This window comes from Mirounga angustirostris, unplaced genomic scaffold (assembly GCF_029215605.1).
Source record: "Mirounga angustirostris isolate CCGP_5_RB_7025 unplaced genomic scaffold, mMirAng1.0.hap1 SCAF_10, whole genome shotgun sequence".
Classification (NCBI taxonomy): Eukaryota; Metazoa; Chordata; class Mammalia; order Carnivora; family Phocidae; genus Mirounga; species Mirounga angustirostris.
In genome coordinates this window covers 23,732,960-23,750,530 of record NW_026991718.1, presented here as the reverse complement: position 1 = coordinate 23,750,530, position 17,571 = coordinate 23,732,960, and the positions used below count along the sequence as shown (strand labels likewise).

The following is a 17,571-nucleotide window of genomic DNA, read 5'->3' as shown; positions in this document are numbered from 1 at the left end:
TTATGATCCATGGCTGTTAACCCTCAGGCAGTTTTCCCTAGCTCTAAGACTTGCTTACTGACCAGGGAGATCTGAAGCTCACCACTCCACTGCCTTCTGCAGATGGTCCTACCCACTCATTTTGGCCTTCCCCTCCAACCCATCGATGGCCAGGGCTAAAGTCTCACTTGACCCAAACTGAGTGAGTCAGTCTGGGCCTTGCGTGAAAGTGAAATACTCCTCCATTTCTCTGTTAATATTTAATTCAACAACGGAGCACCTACTTTGTGCATGGATGTGGACATGAGTAAGAAAAAGTCCCTGATCTTAAGGAGATTTAAAATATAAGTGTAGGCAAATACCTAGTAACTAATAACTAGTATTGTAGATACAGAGAATAGATTGGTGGTTGGCAGAGGCGGGAGGTGCGGGGCTGGGAGAAATGGGTGAACTATTTTTTGTTGTTGTTGGGTTTTTGTTTTTGTTTTTGTTTAAATAAATTAAATAATTTATTAAAAAAAAAAAAAGACTCTCTCCACCTTCCTCAGCTAGCATTCACTGCCTCAGGGATCTCTGTGCAGTCAGTCAGACCACAGTACTGGAGAGGCTTCTTGTAGGTCCTCTGATCAACAGTTCCAGCTGAGCCCAGCCTTCTGGCTCTCCCTGCCGCGGCACAGAACATGTGAGGCCGACTACCTTGGGTCCTCCAGACTAGCCCCTCTCCCAGCTGAAAACCACGTAGTGACATCTGATAAAAACTTGTGGAATGGAAGAGTCAGCCTGCCTGAATTCGTGACCAGAAACTGATGAGACAGAATAAAATGGTCTTTGCTTTAATCCAGTAAGTTTTGGGATAGTTTGTTATGCAGCAATAGATAGTGGGGCAGATACACATAAGGTCAGGTATATGCAGGATTTCTCTGAGGGTTCTTTTGAGGCGACATATGTTATATGGCATGTTAGTTTTCCTGTTTATTCCAGATAGCCTTTTCCACATTGCCATTGAAAGGAGAGTAAGATACTAAAATGAGAGGGAATCATGGAAAGCAAGTAGTGTATTATAAATAACCCCCCCCCAAGAATCTAAGAGTAGACAAATAACTTGTCAGTTCATAGGTTGTTCATTCATTCAACAAACACTTGGTGAGTACTTCTCTGCCAAACACTGTCCCAGACGTTTGGGCTGTCCTGGTGAATGAGGCAGACATGACCCCTGCCTGCAGGTGGAGGGCAGTCCAGAGGGAGAGACAGTCTAGGAAGGGAGGAGACAGTGAAGCAAGCAATGATAGTAAGGAGTATTTAGTGATTTGATGGGGGAACAAGAGGGTGTTCTGGGATCTCATAGCCAGGGTGACTACCCTGATCAACTGAGTCTCAACAGAGATTCAAAGGCAGGACATCATATATTATTGGGGATGGGAGGGGCAGAGATCAGAGGATGCTTCAAAGATAAGCATTTGAAAACAAATCTTTGAGAGATCTGCGAATAGTGGCAGGAGGAGCGCACTTTTGGTGGAGGGGATAGCATGAGCACAGGCAGGGGGGTGGGAAAGCAGAAAACGTGCTCAAGAAATACAGAATTACCTGGACTGGTTAGAACGTGGGGCGTATGCCCAGTTGTGGAGACAGGACTGTTAAAAGAAGTTACAGAACAAATCATACTTAAATTCAATTTATTTTTAAAAATCTTTTAAAAATGATTCAACTCTAAAGAAAAGTTGCTAGGATGGTATTCTGAATCTTCATTTACACCTCTGTCACATTTTCCAGTTGTGTACATACATACATCGATGTATACATACTTACGTATTGCATATATATATCCACCGCTATATAGTTTTGTCATGGTTGTCATGGAACCTTGTGGTAGTAAGTTGTAAACATCATGACCCTGTGCATATCTCCTGATATCAAACAAATAGGATTTTATTTGCACTTCATTCTTTTACATTTAAAAAAAACTGTATTAAAAGACCACTCCATCAGCCTTCCCTCCCCTCTGACATTCATCATGGACAGTTTCCAGGCCGCCCTTCCCCCGCGCCGAGTTTCCTTTAAGGTAGTTCTAGCTCTACCTGCATCCTTCCAAGCCTTGCAGTGAACAGCTGCTGAATAGCCAGGTTGCTTGGAGAAAAGGAACAAGTTTAAACAACTCCAAAGTCGTTCGCCGTCTCTGCTGGGTTTAAGAAGACAGGGCCATCTGTGCTTTCTGCTCAGCTCCCAGGGCCTGAAAGAAAATATTCTATGAGGCATAGGAGAAAATGACATAAAATGAATCCATTCTGCTGTCAGAGATCATAATGAAACTGGAGAAGAGATACAAAATCAATTCATTCTTATTATAATTTTCAGATTGCCATCTTCCCGTTTGTTCAGATGCAGGGACGATGGCTCAAATTGGTCTTTGGAATATTTAAGGAGCTTTTTTGGTCCCTTAATATTGGCTTATCAGTTCCAGTAATTTTACCTCCCAGAGTGAAATCGGCTGCTAACATTTGGAGGAAATTCGGGCTGTATTTTTTTGTAAGTTTTGCTGATCATCACCCACCAGGCTACAGTAGATGCACTTGTGGAGACTGTATGCTTTATCACAAAATTGCTGGTCATTCCAGGATCTCTTCCCCATGGGAAGGAACTTTTGTCAAGCACTTATCTATTTTTCTTCCTGCACAATACCTTAGGGTCTCTTGTTGAGAGGAAGTCTTCCCATTTTGGCTGTTGGGATAGAAGAGAAGAATCAGACCTGCAACAAATGATTCTCTTATTCCTCATTTAAGGCCACATGTGTGGGTCTCATAGAGATGAGGAAGGAAGAGAAGGGTAGAAAAAAGGTGCCTGGGTGGCTCAGTTGGTTAAGCAACTGCCTTCGACTCAGGTCATGATCCTGGAGTCCTGGGATCGAGTGCCGCATCGGGCTCCCTGCTCAGCGAGGAGCCTGCTTCTCCCTCTGACCCTCCCCCCTCTCATGTACTCTCTCTCATTCTCGCTCTCTCAAATAAATAAATAAATCTTTAAAAAAAAAAAAAAAGGCCGTCTGAGTTTGAAGACCCAATTTAATTTATCTTGTGTTGCAAAGTAACAATTGGAATGTACCTCTATTCTGTTTATACAATTATTATCCTAATTGTATCTTAACATATAAAATAATTATTTCAAAATCTTAATTCTAAAAACAATATATTTTAATTTTTAATAATGAAAATAATACAGAATGAAATAAATGTCCATAATTCTCCCAACCAAAAATAACTTCAGTTGACCCTTGAACAACCTGGGGGTTAGAGCCACTGCCTGCCCCTTGCCTTGTTGAAAACCCATGTATAACTTTGTCTCTGCCACAACTTAACTACTAATAACCTACTGTTGACCAGAAGCTTTACTGATAACATAAACAGTCAACTAGCACATATTTCATATGTTATATGTATTATGTACTTTATTCTTACAATAATCCCCAACTTCCCCTGAAATTTTTTGAGTATTTCTAGGCTATGCACTTCATTTCTGAGTTTCTTCAAATTGTTGCAAATCTCCAAAAAATGTTCTAATATGTTTATTAAAAAAAAACTGCATATAAGTGGACCCACACAGTTCAAATCCATGTTGTTCAAGGGTCAATTGTACTTTTAACAATTTAATATTTCCTGTCAGTCTTTACTTTGTGAGTTTTAAACATAGATTTGAAAATATATTACATGTAATATCTAATATCTTGAAGATATTTTCATTACATAAACATTTCATAAACTCTTTTTTTATAAACTCTTAATAAACATCTTTTTTGGAGGTCACATATATAACATATCTTGTCGCTATCCATAATTTACTTTATCATTTCTTCTTTCAGGCAGCTGGATTGCCTCCTAGTTGTTCTGGTTTGTTTTGTTATTCCTATAGAGATTGGGGCAGTGAATATCCTTATGCAAAAAGCCTTTATGTGTATATCTGATCATTTTCTTGGAATAGATTTCAGTAAGTTAAATTAATGGGTCAAAAGGTAGGCACATTGGAAAGACTATATTTGCCTTCAGAAAGTTTTACAAAATGCTCTGCTAAAACAATTTATACTCGTAATAGCAGCGCATAAGAATGCTTATCTTACTGAACACTTGTCAGAACTGAATATTACTTTAAAAATATATTTTAATCTAATAGGTAAAGAAAAAGTGCTATCTCCTTTTAAATTGCAATTTTTTGCTTACTAGTGAGTTTGAACAATTCTTCATGTTTGTTTCGCAGAGTGTGTGTTTGTGTGTGTGTGTGTGTGTGTGTGAATTTTCAGTTAGCATCCACAGCCTCTTTACCTACTAATGATGTTTTTCTAAATTATTTGGATGATATCAGGAGGAACCCATGTGTGTTGTAAATTTTTCCCAGTTTGAAAGATTTTTGTATAATTTTTATGCAGTCTGAAAATTTCATGTGGTCAAATTTTCTTCCTTTTTCTTTTAACTTTTTCATTACTTTTAATCTTAGAAAGTCCTTTCTTAGATATCCATGAAATACTACTTTGTATTTCTATTGAGTTTTATTATGGACTAAGGTTTTTGTTTTTGTTTTTTAGTTATTTTGCTTTATTCTACCTGCCTTTTATTGATGCTAAATGAACTTTCCCCCAAATAGTTAATCAGTGGCTCTAAGCAGTATTTACTGGCTAATTCTACCCTTCCAACTAAACTGAGATACTCCATTTATCATGCAGATACTCCATTTATCATGAGTAAAATTCTTTTTTTTTTAATTTAAATTCAATTAATTAACTTATAATGTATTATTTGTTTCAGGGGTACAGTCTGTGATTCATCAGTCTTATACAATTCACAGCGCTCACCATAGCACATACCCTCCCCAATGTCTATCACCCAGCCACCCCATCCCTCCCACCCCCCTCCACTCCAGCAACCCTCAGTTTTTTTCCTGAGATTAAGAGTCTCTTAGGGGTTTGTCTCCCTCTCCGGTTTCGTCTTGTTTCATTTTTTCCTCTCTTCCTCTATGATCCTCTGTCTCATTTCCCAAATTCCACATATCAGTGAGATCATATGATAATTGTCTTTCTCTGATTAACTTATTTCACTTAGCATAATATCCTCTAGTTCCATCCACGTCATTGTAAATGACAAGATTTCATTTTTTGATGGTTGTGTAATATTCCATTGTGTATATCCACCACATTTTCTTCATCCATTCATCTGTCGATGGACATCTGGGCTCTTTCCATAGTTTGGCTATTGTGGACATTGCCGCTATAAACATTGGGGTGCAAGTGCCCCTTCGGATCACTACATTTGTATCTTTGTGGTAAATACCCAGTAGTGCAATAGCTGGGTCGTAGAGTAGCTCTATTTTCAACATTTTGAGGAACTTCCATACTGTTTTCCAGAGTGGTCGCACAAGCTGGTGTATGTGTCAAACTGTTACATAGAACTAGGTCTTTTCTTGGAGTCTCCATTTAGTTCCACTGATCTATTTTTGTGTCAGCACCATACTTTTTAAGAATTAAAACTTGATAAAATACCTTTATATATGGTAAGAGAATCCCCCATCCCTCCATTAATTTGCTTTTATAAAAGAGCTTTAAAACCATTTTAAACTACTTAACATAGGAATTTTATTTTATTTTATTTTTTTCATTTTTTTATTATGTTCATTGTTTATTATGTTCAACCGGAGAGGGAGACAAACCACTATATCATTAGTTTTTGATGTAGTGTTCAATGATTCATTAGTTGTGTATAACACCCAGTGCTCATCACAAGACATAGGAATTTTAGAATCATTTTTCCAAGTTCCAGTGAAAACCTGTTGGTGTTTCAGGTGGAATCTTTAAACCTATATATGAACCCAACCTTTCTCAAGATCCCAAGTTAATTTTTATTTCATCAGCTCATGTTATGATCAGAATTAGTGATTCCTAAACATAAAACACTAAATACTGATTTGCTCATCATTTGGTGCCTCTGAATCACCCTGATGATTTGGAGAGAATTCTAAAATGGAACGTTTCAAATTCCCTAGAATTTCAATTGTTGATTGATCGCTAATGACAGAGTTTGTCTCTGGGTCCATATTGGACAAAACATAAAAACTAGTTGAATGTAAGTCAATGAATGAATGAATGAGATTACAGATGGGCCATGAAAAACAAAAGATCTGGCTTACTCCAGGCCTTCAGTGTCATCTGGGCAGAGTGACTGTTACTTGGAAATTATTGACATCAAGTCTGATGGTATCAACCAATGGTTCCCCATGAGTAGTACAGAGATTGGAAACTAAATTTTTATTGATCTACGCTAGGCATTTTGCTAGGTGCTTTTCATGTGTTATCTAACAGAAGAAAATAAGGTAGAAGAAAGGAAAAGACTTGCCCGGAGGTTATGGAGGTTGTAAGCTGTGGAACCAGGTACACATTCACATCTCTTGGTCTCTAGTGTCTCATAGCCTGTGTATGGGCAGGTCTAATGTATAGGTTCTTAAAGAAAGAAGATTATTTCATAGGTTCTAATTTCAGTGGATCAGAAATAGCACAGGTAGTAACATTTTAGAAGCTAAGTCCCACTGATGATTATTCACTCTTGGAAAAGACCCACAAAACTCATCTTTTGTCCCTCTTCTATGGAAGTAGGTCTACAAAGACTTGGGCCACAAAGGAGTCTACTGTTGTGTGCTTGAGCACCAGAGGATTCTGCATAGATTAAAGTCCAGTCCATTTCAATTGTGATTGCATAGACATATCTCATGGAGACTTGACCTGGCATCTAGTCTTAACAAGAGCAGACCTGCTCTAATCTACTTTCCACTTTGCCGTTCTCTATCCAGGCAAGATAGTCTAATTATGGCAGATGCAGGGTTGTGAACTGTGGTTTACTCTTCCTTAAAAAAATGACATTAATGTTGCTATAATCATTCTTTAGCTGCATATATTAGAGATTCCTTTCTCAGAGCCCCAAACACTTTGCAAATATGATCTCATTAACCCACATGCCAACCCTTTGTGGTAGGTCAGCCGTCTTGGCGGCATTCGAGAATTGAATTATGCAAAGAAAAAGTAGTCTTTTCAGAGCTGCCTGCCAGCTGGGGATAGAAACCAAGATTAACAGGGCATCTTAAAACTACAGAGGGCCCTAGATATCACCTGGTCCCACGTCCTCATTAAATAAATAGGAAACTGAGGCCCAGAGGGGCCATATCACTAAAATCCAGGGTTTTCATAAGGGCTATCTGTTATTATCACCTGGAAAGCTTTAAAAATGTATACTATTGTCCAGGTTCCACGCCAGACCCATTTAATCAGCATCCCTGGGACCTCCCTCCATTGATTTTAAAGGCTTTGTAGATGATGGGGATTAAGGGGTGTACTTGTTGTGAGGAGCACCAGGTATTGTATGGAAGTGTTGAGTCGCTATATGGCAAGTCAAAACTAATATTATACTGTATGTTAACTAACTGGAATTTGAATAAAAACTATAAAAAAAAAAAGGCTTCGTAGATGATTCTAACGAGCAGCCGGAGTTGAAGTTTAGCTGGACGAAGGCAAACCCAGGGGGGGAGAAATTCTGCCTAATACACTATCGTCCTGGGATCGGCCCATGGCTTCCCTTTGCTACTCCAGGTCTCAGAGCTTGGCTTATGGCAGTTGTTGAGGTTTTAACAATCCAGGCTGGCATCTTTGAAACAGGAAATATTTATAGTAACTTCTGAGCTTTTCACTTCATTTCACCAGGAGAGACACAGTGCAACGCAGTGGCCACATAATGCTGAAGTCCCTGTCTTATGCTGCCACCCCAGTCAATCAACCAGTCAGTTCACTGGACACAATCAGTCAGATCTGTTGGTTGGCTGACTTCGCCATTTCAGATAAAGTGGTCTGCCTAGTTGTTTACGTGTGGACATTACTTTGCTAGACCTTGCTTTTTACAAGGAGGTGTGATGATATATTTTTCATATATTACATTATTTTCTGTTGTAAGTTCAGTTCTTGGGAGCACTGGGGAGTCTCAGCATTAGCCCTGTAAAAGAAGAACTGAAATCCTATCCTCTGCAACTCTAAGGATTAGAGATTCAAGAGTTCATCCCAGTGCCCATAGTAGGTGCTCAATAAATGGTAGTAATTGTTATGCTCACATTGCCTTGGGGTATTGCAATGACCTGGTTCCAGATCCAGATCCAGCCTGTGCGTGCGTGTGTGCACACGTTCACACACACCCCGTGTGCCAGAATGGAGCATGTTTTTAGACCTGGCTATTTGTGAAACTTGGCAAAAGTTGAGATCAGGAGGAAGAAACAACCAGTCCATTAACTCCTTCACTTCCAGAAAAAACCTGGTGTGCGGAAGTGGCATTGGTGGGTCACCGGCAGCACAGACATTACAAAACCATGTCTGAAGAAGAAAATGTGGTTCCTCTTCTTAGCTTTACAGAAGGTGCAGCTATACCGCACCTCTTGGCTTTTGCGGCTTCTCCCTGTGGCTCCTGAAGCTAAAGCTCCTTGACCCTGGAATCTGGGATCATTCCTGTCCCCCAGCTCGGTTGCTCTGCATGTCCCTTTCAGTTTAATTATTTTTGACAGTAAGTCTCATTGAGGTCCTGCCTGGACCTGTGCTCTGTTCCCAGTGACTCAAGTCTCACTTGGCTGCCTGTTAACCATCGCCTGTCTCTTATTCAGGAGCTGGGCCCTTGCCTATTTTCCTTTCTCATGAGTTCCCAAGTCCCTGGACAACCTCTCCGTTCTCCCAGGCCCGGGAATCCTGCCTTTTGCATCACACAAGCAATAAAAATGGAAAAGTGATCAGTGCTCCCAACCCCCAAGGCAGGCTCTTGGGGATCTGTCTGGTTTCAGCAGCTAGACCTTTCCTTCCCTGACGCACATTGGTACACTAATTTGTCCACCGGTACATGCCCTCACTGCCTGCCTCCGTTGACACTCGAGCCCTTCTTGTGTCGGAACCTGTCATGACAGGTGCTGTGGCTATGTGGCCAGGTCATGAACCACGTCACTGAGGCACTCGGCAAGTTATCACCAGGCCCCTTAATCTAAACAGCTGTTCCATCATCAGACAGCTGGATGAGCTCAGACAACTCTGTTTGTTGTCCCAAAAGACAGGTCACAGCCTGAAGACCAGGCAGAGTCTACAAAGCAGGTCTCTCATCAACAGTAATCACTGCTTGCTTTCAAGAAACCTCTTGCCTTCCTGGAAATCCTCAATGTCAGCAGCAAACGATGATGTGTTTCTGTTTCCACAACTATGCTTACATGTCACACCTAACCAGGGTTTTCATATAACAACACTTTGAATAAAGGCATAGGTTCTGATCTTACTTTCATGGGATTCATGTTTATAGATCAATACTAAAGAGGGTCACTGATCACTTTGATCCTGGCGTGCGGTGTGGTTGGTCATCTAGTCCCACCCGCCTTTTCAGTGCCATCTCCCTGCCTGTCCTTCAGAGATCCACTTCAGTGTTCAACCTTGTGGAATCCACCCTATGGTCTACAGCTCCACTTTCTCACTTGCAGCTCCCTCTCCCTGGAGTTCTTGTCCCATTCTCTTCCCGACTCATTCTAACTCATCCCTCACAACTCGACCCACATGTCAACTCCCCTGGAGCCTTCCCTGGGCTCTCCTCCACATCCAAGTACCTTTGGTGTTCATACATCCCGTGGACCGCTTATCCTATTCCTTTGAGCTCTTTGAGGAGAAGCCCGGGCATGATTTAGTTTCACATACATGATGTGCACAGTATGAGCACAATAAGTGTTTTGGTGAATAAAGTGAATAAATTTAAATGCAAAATAACAAACAGGGGGCTTTGGATTACCATCTGTTTTTTTTTTCTGGCTCAAAAATGGAAGAATGTTAAGTGGCTCAAGGAAAGAAGCCCCCAATTCATTCACCTTTGTATCCTTCACCCATCACCTAGTGCTGTGTCTGGCACACAGTAGGTACTAGTACATGTTTTTTAGATGAATGAACCACTGCCAGATGGACGACTGAGGTCCCCGGGTGCCCCACCTTAAGTGGCATTTGCTTGGCTTGGATAGAACCTGACATGGAAGGTGAAATTGGACTTTAGGAGATGTTTCTTTCTGTTGAGTGGGTTTCCATTCCCTCTGGAAAACTCCTGGGGCAATCCCTGGGGCATTTGTCAGTGCAAACTCAAGAAGCAGAGGGAAGAAAGAGAAACTTCATTTGCATTTAGTTTTCGCCTAGACTTTGGGCTCCCCCTATTACGACTCTGACCTCCTCCAGTTTGGAGACCTCTAATTTCCTAGCCCAGTGCCTGGCACACAGTCAGTGCTTTAAAGTGAGTGACCACGTGGCGACCTCGGCATTACCCAGGAAGCCCTCTAGCACCATCTGCCTTGCACACGTATTGGTTTGACCTCAGTCATTATGGATGCCATTTCCTCTCCAGGCGGAGTTATTTATTCAAGGGCAACTCGCTTGCCTTTGCGTTGTTCTCGAAAGAGAATCCCTGATGTCTTGCTGATGCTTTACTTAAATGGAATAAGGTGGTTTTCATTTTCATATTGTTGGAAACTGCACTTGTGTTGGTTCATGGGTAGTGGTTAGGGCTGAGATAGTGGCCCTTGTCCTTCTAGGGTTCTTTTTTTTTAAGATTTATTTGAGAGAGAGAGCGTGCATGAGTGGGGGGAGGGGCAGAAGGAGAGAATCACAAACTGACTCCCCACTGAGCACGGAGCTGGATGCGGGCTCCATCCCAGGACCCATGAGATCAGGACTTGAGCCAGAACCAAGAGTTGGATGCTTAACCGACTGAGCCACCCAGGCACCCCTGTCCTAGGGTTCTACAGAAGTTTCAGATAATGAGAGGGAAAGAAATAAAAGACTAGATAGAAGAAGCGGGGGAAAACTCAGCAAGGCAAAGAAAATGAATTTGAAAAAACTTCTCCAAAGGACGCAAAAATCGGTGGAATTCATCATTAAAAAGAAGAGCATCAGTCATTCCCAGTATTACTTTATTTTCATTGTGTGTGTGAATAAAAGCACAGATGGAAATGACAATGGTGAATAACTTTTAAAAGCCACTTTATCCAGGAACAGTGAATAAGAAAGATATTTAGTTCCAACCTTGCAGATAGGGTAAAAAAAAAAAACCAAAAACTATCAACTGTAAAGCATCATCCCCTGCGTGGATGAAAACCCTCTGAACCTTTCTTGTGCTTCCTAATATCAAGGGAATGGGAGATGAGGAGTAGTCCAAACCTGCAGGGATGTGTCCCTGGGGAACCAGGGCGGGGCTTGTGCTGGTTCACGGATGCACTTCATACTAAAGTCTTTTTCCTGCTGCAAGATTCCTTTTCAGTCCCATTTGCTTTCTTTCTGGGTCTCAGCCTCGTGACCTGCACAAATTTACATCCTTGCTTTCACTTTACCCATTTTCCTATATCACATGGACTCCTACCCGTGTAACTCTCCTTTGTTAGTGCAAGGCTGTGTGAAAGGTTGTGCACAAATGGAACTTTTGTATATTTAATCATCTCTTGAATGTACTCAGGAGCTTTCTGTTTAATGGAAGTCAGGCTTGAGTCTTGCACAAAATGAAAAAGACTTGAGCAATCCCACTCACATACCAGTTTGTCTATCACCAATTTTCTTAAAGCTGATTTTCTTAAACTTTCCTGAAGCCGTGAGTAGGTGACTGCAGTTTGCAGGACAGTGTGCTCTGATGAAACAGCTCTGATCTCCCCATTCTCCCTTACTTACCATCAGGAAGCGCCTGGGACAGAACTGTCCCTTGCTTCTATCTAACTAGCCCCTTATACCTGCTGGCACAGGTGCATCCGGGTTTTCGGCAGTAGTTGGACCTAGGTAGCACGGGTAGGGCCTATGCAGAGCCCAGAGTCTAGAGTCTAGACCCTGTTCTCCAGATATCTAAGTGAGGGCCTGTCCCTCTCTTTGCCATACCATCTCCCCATAGTGGGATTCATCCTGAAACATGGTACTTCTTGTCAGTGATTAAGGACATGTTCCCCTTGATCCTCTCCTTCTACATTAGGGGCACATTCATACCTGCTGATGGATGAAGACGCTCCCTTCATGGATCTTTCACAGACCCTCTTACTCAAACTACACTTTACAAACTAAAGCAGAAGAAAGCACTTGACTCTCTTGCTAAACAACTGGGCTAATGATTTAGGAGACAGTATAACATAGAGGAAGGGCTGGCTTGGGTTCTTGGGTTCAGTCATGGTGTAATTAACTATTAGCAGTATGAACTTGGACCAGTTTCTTCCCCTCTCTGAGCCTCAGTTTCTTCATCTGTAAGATGGATATATTAATATCAACCTCAGAAAGCTGTGGATATTAGAGGAGGATGTACGTACAGCAAGGTCGGGGCTGCATAAATAGGAAATGTCAGTATCAGTAATGTTCATTAGCACGAAAGTTGTTTGGAACTTACTTTCCTTTTGTCCTCACCTCCCCCTTTGTCCACCCTTCCATTTTCTGTAACACTCCTCTTATGGTTGCCTAAAGACATTTTCTGTTTTCTGTCTCCTTGCTCCCTAATTTCTTCCCCATCCTCTCTTGCTTTCTCTCACATCTAGTGTTATGGTATGCCCACTCTCTCTTCCATCTAAGACTTACAACATTTCAAAGCTAAAATGTCCCTTGGAAATTCTTAGATCCAGCTCCTGTGTATCAGATGAGACAACCAACACCCGAGGAAATGGGCATCTGCACAAGGGCCTGCTGCAGTGGGATCCTGGAAAACTCAGTTGAATGCTTGGCCTGCCTGCTCCTTTATAACTCTCTGTCCCTGGGGGTGACCATCTGAGGGACGTTTATCCCCATAAAACCTGGTGAGGACAGGGATGAATTACAGTTCTCAGGCTCTCTAATAGTGTTTTTTGTATTTCTTTTCTAATTCCTCAAGAGCATTTTATATTTCAAAGCTCTCTGATAAAACAGCTAAACTAGCTTGTCTCCTGGGGCAGTGGAACTCAGCTGAGATGTCTCCTGAAACTCTTGCTGTTGGACTGCGGGTATTTAAGGGTTTTTTTTTTTTTTCAGTTGTAAAAAAAATCTACAGTTGCTCAGCATGGATAGTACATCATGAATGAACAGTAGTGGGCCTTTGATCTAATTTTCATGTGTGTGTCTTCTTTCTCAATAATAAATGGGCTTTTGTTATGAGACAGGTTGACACTTACTGAGTTTGCTTTTCATTGGTCCGTGGCGAGTTGGGAGCAGCTGAGAATGTGTTCTCTTTCTTAGTCCTATAGCAAAACTGTGACTTGACACATAATTGGGCATTGTTGCTTAGGCTCTTTCAATATTCCAGGCATTGAAGAGAGAGAAAATTGTGTGTTTTCCATTTGGGAGAATAGCATCCAAACTAAATGTCAGATGACAGTTTAGCATAGTGGTGCCTGATATGATCCATCACAAAGGAGAGAAGAACGATTGATTATGAGGCTGAAAAGAGAAAAACACATCCCGGAGAAAAAGGCAGGAGAAAATGAGCTTATAATACAGCAGCTGTCTTTAAGTCACTGCCCTTGAGTCATGACAAATGTCTTGCACCGGCTCAGATTTCTTTGAATCCTCCTGGAATGGATCCCAACACCTCGACCATCAGAGGCAGCAGGAGTGGGGTTAGAGAAAACCCGTTCTGAGGAATATTAATATTGCGCAGAACCGCACCTCCGACAGGACATCTGTCTGGAATGTGGCCGGAGGGCACTTCCCAAAAGTCCTGAGAAGAAGGACTGGGGGAGCAGAACTGACGTAAACACTCCAGGAGGCTCCTTTGTGCTCTCAGAAAGGGGAGGTGAGAGGCAACAAACGGCACATGGAAGGTTGGCCCTGGGGAGCCATAATGGTGTTCGGAGCCTTTCACTTCGGTGCAGGTCACCGGTTCAGTTCAAACTCTGACTGCTGGAAACTGTTACGGCTTGATGGCTGATGGGAAATTAGGTCCCAGCTTTCAGTTGGCTTCCTAAACACATTCACTGTAATTGGTCTCCCTTCCTGGAAGGCTGCTGAAGGCTGGGGAGGGCCGACAGGTACAGAACTGCTCCGAGTCCAGGAGGGGATTCTGTGGGGAGGGGGAGGGGAATACATGCTAGGCAGGCACCCAGAGGAAAGGCAGTTCCGGGGAGGGAGGAAAATGCTTGATTCCTCGAGCCCCTGAACGTGTGAGGGTTGCAGCGATCCTGATGCCAGCCTTTAGGCAGGCCAGCATGGGGACTTTGGGCAGAGAGTTGGACTGAGTCCCATGAAGAAACTCACCTCTGACCCACCAGCCTCTTTGCCTCTAGCCCCCTCCCCCCACCTCGAGTCCTAATCCAGTTTCTGGGCAGGGGAGCCTGATTTGCAAGCTGGCTTCCTTATCCCTTGTTTAATCCCTTCAGCTCTTAGGTTATTATTGCAAAACTCAGGCTCTTGCAAAGCAAAAGCTTTGGCTCTTAGAGTTCAACCACTTTTCTTGGTTTTTCTACTATTGTCAACCCCTCTCCTGACACAGTGAATGGGGAGGGGGGCATGTCTCTTGGCACGAGGAAGCATACAGGATGGAAAGCCCATCTCTCCAGTTGTCACCCTGCTCCATTTAATTTCATGTGTTTCTTTTGACACTTACCCTATTCCTGGGCTTTTGAAGCTTCCAATCAGTTCAGCCAGTGGACCTGCCTGTGGGTCCATCAGCTTCTTGTCAAGAAGAGATTCTCCCGGGCGCCTGGGTGGCTCAGTTGGTTAAGCGACTGCCTTCGGCTCAGGTCATGATCCTGGAGTCCCTGGATCGAGTCCTGCATCGGGCTCCCTGCTCGGCAGGGAGCCTGCTTCTGCCTCTGACCCTCCCCCCTCTCATGTGCTCTCTCTCTCTCATTCTCTCTGCCTCAAATAAATAAAAATAAAATCTTTAAAAAAAAAAAGAAGAGATTCTCCCTATGGACAATTCACAAATCCAAAAACCCTGTGAAGGTCTATTTTGTAGAATGAAATAGGGGACAGAGGACCAGAGATAGAGGAAAGGGCCTGTGAGAAAACTGGCAGGGTCTAATAATTTATGGCTTACCACCATTTGGTCACAGGCTGGGAGATGTGAGAGAAAAATTCAGTATAGCTCATCACCCATCATAATAGCCAATGTCATTTCTATGTAGGCAAGATAATTTATTTGTTTGCATATCGTAGTGATTTTCTGCCACTTTGCAAATGGTGTTTCCAGAAAGTTTGCCTAGCATGTCAACTCTGTGGTTGCAGGCATATTCCCTCTCCCCCTGGGGGTAGAGAACCTGGCTTCGGACCTGGACAGCCCACAGGAGGGTGGGGAAGCTGGTGGGCTAGAGCGTTCATTAAGCTGAGGAGAAGCCCAGAGAGTGGCTTCCATTTGTCTCTGGATCACAGGATTTGTGCAAAAGCTTCAATGCTGAGATATAGTTCTGTGAGCGAGTGGCCCTGCCAAGACAGAGGGTGGTCTGGAAAACAAGGGTGGTGTTCTTGGGAACCAGCTGCTGCGTTCGTGCTGTCTTGGCAGGAGGTGGGTGTGTTTTTTGGTATTTGTGGGTAAGGTTCTCCCTCACTATGCCTGCAACTCCCCAGATGCAGTGTCTGAATCATCCCTGTTGCCGGCACTCCTACCAGCTGCCAGACACGTAGTAGGTGCGCAGAAAATACTTGTTATAAGCAGGAGTGAGCAGGGAGAACAGAGCTCCGGTAGTCCCACCTTTTCTGAAGATGATCCTGGGCTGCTGTGACATATTTTCAGTCAGTTCCTACCTAATCTGCTCTTCAGACTACACTGAAGCCTCCAGAAAGTCGTCAAAGAACATTTTACTGAGTAGCTGGGAAACAGATCTTAAAAATGGGAACTTAGATCTGAGGGTCTAGGGTTCATGTCCCTGTTCAGGCACCAGCAATCAAAACAAAGCAAACCGAAAATTGGAACTTGGCTGTTGTATGATGATAAGGCCAAAGCTTAGTCAGATGAAAGGATGCTAGGTCTATCTGGAGAACTTCCTGCCCACATCTCCTTTCTCAAGCAACAGGGGCTGTTCCTTGTAGCATCCATCACCGGCTACATGGCTGATGGGCTGGGCTCATGAGGCCCATCGGCTTCAGTGGCTATGCTGCTCAGACCCTCGGCTGTCCCCAGATTAGCTTTACCCACCTGGTTTCCTCCTGCATGTCTGGACCCCCACGTGACCCTGTCATGTTGCATTTAGGCCCGATCAATAGACTTTTTAAATAAGATTTGCCCTTTGAAAACCAGTCCTAAGCACTTTGCATTCCTTTACTGTCTGAAAAGTTCAGTTTTGTTCTATGCTCCGTTCTAAAAATACCCATGTGAGCGGGAGGCCCAGGCTAGGCAGTTCAAAGCTGTTCCAGGAGGTGAGGGTCTCTAGGGCTTGCAGTGAGCTCACTGGGGAGAATTTAGCACCCTCGCACCTTCAGGGAGGGGGCTTCCCCCAGCACAGAGTAAGAACGTGAGCATTCTGTCCCCTGGCAGTCTCAACTCCGTGGAAGGCAGGAGGGCACCACGACCCTGGAAGTTACTGGGATCCCTGGGTCCAGATGGCTATGACATGTCTCAAAATTTTTTTTTTCCTTTCCAAGATAGATGTAGTGTGTAGACAGTATCAATTGCAAGTCAATTGATGATCTTTGGTCTGTGTTTTTGAGTGTGCGTGTGGAGATCAGGAGTCGATACCCATTGTCTTCAGGGCTGGGATGCTTCATGCACAATTGAAGCTGATTATTTGGTTCTTAGCCTTCCTGAAATCAAAATGCATAAATGAAAGACTATTTCTTGAATGTGAGTGAAGTAATACACTTGTCTCCTTTGCTGTAATTGTCCTAAAGTGGATGGCAGAGGCCTATTCTCTGTTTTTATTCTGTGTCCTTGGAGAATAAAGGCACAGGGCGATACATGCTGTTCAGACACTAAGCTTTACACTCTGTTTATCTGATTCTTCTGTCTAATTAAAGTTACCTTTTACACTTGATTGGTTTTTAAAGCCCAATATTTGGCAATTAAACCTTCTTTATTCTAACAACTGGGTGACACTTCCCTGAGTGATTTAGCACATGATGTATTATCTGCAGAACCAAGAACTGGCTTCCTTGGAGAGCTGCTCTTGAAGAATTTCATGTCTGGGTGGCTGCCCTGAACACCCACCAAGGTATCTGTAGATAGAATTATATGGATTCAACTCAGGAGTCCATAGAGCCGGTATGGGGAGATCCTTGGCTTGAATTGGGAATCAGGAGATGTGATTTAATCCCCAAAGGGCTGTTCTTCTGAAGCTGCCTCAAGGTCTTTGAAGGTGCTCTTTATCCATGTTTATTGGTCAATCAATGAAGGGTGGCAGATGCTGGTGGAGAAGCTGGCCTGCCCCCACCATCGCAGTGGGCACTTGGTCCCGTCGGCCTAGGCCTATGCTGGTTTACAGAGTGGTGGGCAGGATGCTGGAGGATCTTGGGACACACAGAGCTTCCCAGTTGGACTTGTTAAGACATCAGGTGCCACTTATCTCCAGTTGGTCCTTCTTGAGAGCCTCGTCCAAGCACCAGAGGTTTTCCTTTATTCTGTGTCCTCTCAGACAGGAAGGAGTCAACATGCAGGTACT

The 17,571-nt window shown here is 43.2% G+C and overlaps 1 protein-coding gene across 1 annotated transcript in view; it reads left to right on the top strand.

Moving 5' to 3' along the window:
• ALK (ALK receptor tyrosine kinase) overlaps window positions 1-17,571 on the top strand; it is a 688,728-nt gene that overhangs the window by 112,482 nt on the left and 558,675 nt on the right. The gene's annotated exons all lie outside the window — the stretch shown is intronic.